Source organism: Primulina tabacum, chromosome 15, assembly GCF_025594145.1.
Source record: "Primulina tabacum isolate GXHZ01 chromosome 15, ASM2559414v2, whole genome shotgun sequence".
Taxonomy (NCBI): domain Eukaryota; kingdom Viridiplantae; phylum Streptophyta; class Magnoliopsida; order Lamiales; family Gesneriaceae; genus Primulina; species Primulina tabacum.
The window spans coordinates 24,041,605-24,046,100 of NC_134564.1; positions in this window are offsets into that span (position 1 = coordinate 24,041,605).

Sequence of the window (4,496 nt, forward strand, 5' to 3'; positions counted from 1 at the left end):
AATTAGCGACGAAACAACCGTCGCTAAGTTAATGTGTGCGATGGTTGTTTAAAACACCGTCGCTATGATAACCGACGCAAATAGCGACGGTTCTATTACAGTAGTCGCTCATAGCGATGGTTTATACAAAAACCATCGCTACTAGCGACGGTTTAATCAAATACCGTCGCATACTGTCTATAAATATCCACGTCCTTGGTCATTTTTTTCACACACCTAAGTCATTTCCTTAGTCAGTTTCACTTTTCAAATTCTTTTTTCTTTCACGATTTGTCCACGATTTTCAACGATTTCTTCCACGATTTGTCCACGATTTTCCTTAAACATCAATTTTAAGTTAAAGATTATAAATTTATTAATTTAGTAAGATTGTTAGTTTTTTTGTTAGGTTTATAAATTATAACCGTAAATTTTTTTTATTTTACGAAAAACAATAGCGACGGAAATCATAACAAAAAATGACGCTAATTTGCGACGATAAACATAAAAAAAACCGTCGCTAATTAGCGACGGACAACCAAAATCATCGCTATTAGCGACGGAGTTGTTTAGAAAAACCATCGCAAAATTTTATTTTACAACGATTTTTCAATGCTACGACAACGGTTTTTCACCGTCTTCTTTAGACGTCTACGACAACGGTTTTTCACCATTGTCTTTGAGCGCACCCTTTTAACCACAGTGCCTTTACCAACGGTTTTACATGACCTACGACAACAGTTTTTCACCGTCGTCTTTGATGTCTACGACAACGGTTTTTCACCGTTGTCTTTGAGCGCACCATTTAACAACAGGGGCTTTAACAATAGTTTTTTTGACCAACGACAACGACTAAAAACCGTTGTCTTTCGTCTTTTTTCCTGTAATGCCCGAGATTTATGGTGTTGTTAATCTGAAATGATTCATTTATTAATTGATGTGATTATAGACAGAACGGATCAGACCGGGGAAGCCGGAAAGAAGTTTGAATTATGTGCGAGGAAAAGACCTCGCGCATATGCGCGACCCTGCCGGGCGCATATGCGCGAGGCAGGCAGAGGACCTCGCGCATATGCGCGACATGGATCCGCGCATGTGCGCGAGGGTACCAGAGAGTTGTGAAAAATGGTGAAAGACCTCGAGCATATGCACCGAATGAGGGCGCGCATATGCGCGAGCTGCCGAGGAAGGAGTTGCGGAGACCAGTAGGTCTCGCGCATATGCGCGAGTTGAGTTCGCGCATATGCGCGAGACGTGTTGGGCAAAGATGAAGCCATTTGCCCCTTAACATATAAGATATATATATTCTCTTTCCTTTCAGTTTCCATATACGAAATTAGAAGAAAGAAGCATCGAAGAAGCTCTGAAAATCCTTACGCCTTTATATTTCGATCCGTCCGTCTGATTTTCAATCCGACTTCAGTACTGTGTTCCTATCGACGCAGGCTACAACTGGACGTAAGTTTTCTTAAGTTTTGATATGATTTGAAATCATGATACTGTCAGAATCGGATATGATTCATATATGGTGTTCTCGACATGCTAGACATCGTATAATCGAAATCGGATTGAAGAACAGATACCGTATGGAATTGTTATTATTTTTAGAGTTGGTTTGATTGAGATGTGATATCAGATTGGTGTTGTTATCGATTGTGAGTTGCAAGAATTGATATGTATTGATTTGTATTGCTCGGTATATTCAGATTGTTCCGTTATACCGTGATTTTGAGTTAGATTCAGATTGATTAGATTCGGTATTGATTTGAGCAGTATATTGATATTGTACTTCTTGATATTGTCATTGCCAGATTAAGTATTGACAGACTTTGAATTTCAGACTTGAACGTTGTCAGAACTGCAACTTAAGAAAGGTATAAGTCAATGTGGTACCGGGAGAACGACTCGAGTATGATATACTTGAGTTTCCCTAAATCACATACTTATTATTATTGTGTGCATTGATTTGAATTGATATGTTTGTTCTATTGATTTATAGAAAGCATGTATTAGACGAGTATTAGACGAGTGATCTTGTGACATAGGTGTCAGATAGTGATGGAATCGTCACTGGCACATTGCACATTGTCACAGGATAGTGATTTGGCGAAAGTGCCAAAGTCTGTGACGGATAGGTCAAGACACCGGATGTTTGGTTATATCGATGTTGAATAAAATTTGAGTTTCTTCTATTACTGATATTCGATATGGAATACCAACGTCTGGAAACCGGGATCCCTAGACTAGGATTGAGTCTAGTTTGAGACGTGGAGTCACGAGTCTGATTGACGATTTTATATTGGTTATGTTTCAGATTTTGATACATGTTACTGATATCTGTTACATGCTTTTACATTCTTTATATGATTGCATGTTTCATTGATTTATACTGGGATATATTTCTAACCGGAGTTATCCGGCTGTTGTCGTGTTTGTATGTGTGGATGGCAACAGGTGGGACAGGATCGGGGTCGAGGAGATGAAGAGAGATCGTGATTAGAGTGGAGACTAAGGACCATGATTAGAGAGGGTTTGGACACTTGATATTTAGTTGTTAAACCTTAGTTTAATTGATTGTATATAGTACAAGACTTGTACTTTAATACTGACATGTATATTAGAATGTATTCCATTACGTTCCGCATTTAATACTGTATTTAAAAAAAATTAGACCCTGTTTATTATAATCGATTAAATTGTCCCAATGATGATTAAGAACATGATTAGCGTCCGGGTCCCCACAACAGGTGGTATCAAAGCGATAGATCTTTTAGATTGAGATAGAAGCTAGGGAGCGGGGTAGATTGAGTTTTCTTTCCTGCTTTTGATTGCTAGCATATTCTACTGCTTTATAATGCATGTTTATCTGTCTATCTGACTTGATTTGGAATCATGTGTTATTGAGAATGAATAAGAACCGATTCTTGATCAGAAGTAAGATGATCGGAGGAGGACTGAAACAAATTTGTTGTATTTGGTTGCTAACCCTTTTGGTAATCAGATATGCCTCCTCGAAGAATACCAGAACAGGGTAGTACTTTGAATCCTCCAATGGATGTGACAGCAACACCGATGGAAACATTGCTGAAGAGAATTCAGTCGTTCCATCCACCGACTCTGAAAGGTACTGAGACTTCAGTGGATTGTGAGAGTTGGCTAGATGACATTGAGATGTTGTTTGAGTCCTTGGATTACACCGATGAGCGAAGAGTGAAACTGATTGGGCACCAATTGCATGATGTTGCAAAGAACTGGTGGATTACAACAAAGAGAGCGTTGGAGCATCGAGGTACGACTATTACTTGGAATGTATTTAAAGCTGAGTTTTATCAAAGATTCTTACCAGTGTCGTATAAAAAGGACAAGGGAGCAGAGTTTGCAAATTTGAGACAGGTTCAGCTGAACATTGAAGAGTATGTGTGCAAGTTCTCTACCTTGTTGAGATTTGCTCCACATGTGGCTGAAAACGACAAAGCCGTTGTGGATCAGTTTATTAATGGCCTGAATCCTGAAATATTTACACTGGTAAATACGAGGCGACCGAATAATTTTACTGATGCTTTGAACAGAGCTAAGGGAGCCGAAGCCGGTCTGATGAGACAGAGAGGAGCTTCGTTTGTGCCTCCAGCACCGAGACCACAGCAACCACCTCCCTGATTTGAGAGTAGCAGCAGTAGTGGTGGAAAGAAAGATTTCCTGAAAGCTAAAGGGAAACAGTTCAAGAGATCTGGAAGCGGTTCATACAGGACCTTATTGCAGCACTTGTGAAGGGAAGCATTCCACAGAGCAGTGCCGAGGAGTGTTTGGCACTTGCCGTATTTGTAGACAGCAGGGACATTTTGCTCGAGTTTGTCCCCAGAGAGATACTCAGAGGTCACAGGGTGCCGAGTCATCGGGATCAGTAGCTCAGACTGGTAGACGACCACCAGTTGTAGTCCACTCCTTCCAGTCAGCACCATCTCAGTCACAGCAGAGGCCAGGAGGTAGCCAGACAGTGAGCCAGCCTCCTAGACAGCAGGCCAGAGTATTTGCTTTGACAGAGAAGCAGGCTCAAGAGGCACCTGACGATGTTGTTACAGGTAACTGCTTTATTTCCGATTATCCTACATATGTATTGATAGATACTGGTGCATCGCATACATTTATATCTGAGCGATTTGCATTGAGTCATGCATTGCCTATTGAGTCATTATCTGCGGTAGTGTCTGTCTCTTCTCCGTTGAGGACATGTTTGATATCAGTGAAATCTGTTAAATCTTGTATACTGCAGTATGATGGACATGAGATTGAGTTAGATTGTATTGTACTTGGGTTATCTGATTTTGACTGTATTATCGGTATCGATATGTTGACCAAGTACAGAGCTACTGTTGATTGTTTCCCTAAGATTGTAAGATTCAGACCGGATATGGCTGATGAGTGGAAATTTTACGGTAAGGGTTCTCGATCTAGAATTCCTTTGATATCCGTATTGTCTATGACTCGATTGTTGCAGAAAGGAGCGGAGGGATTCCTTG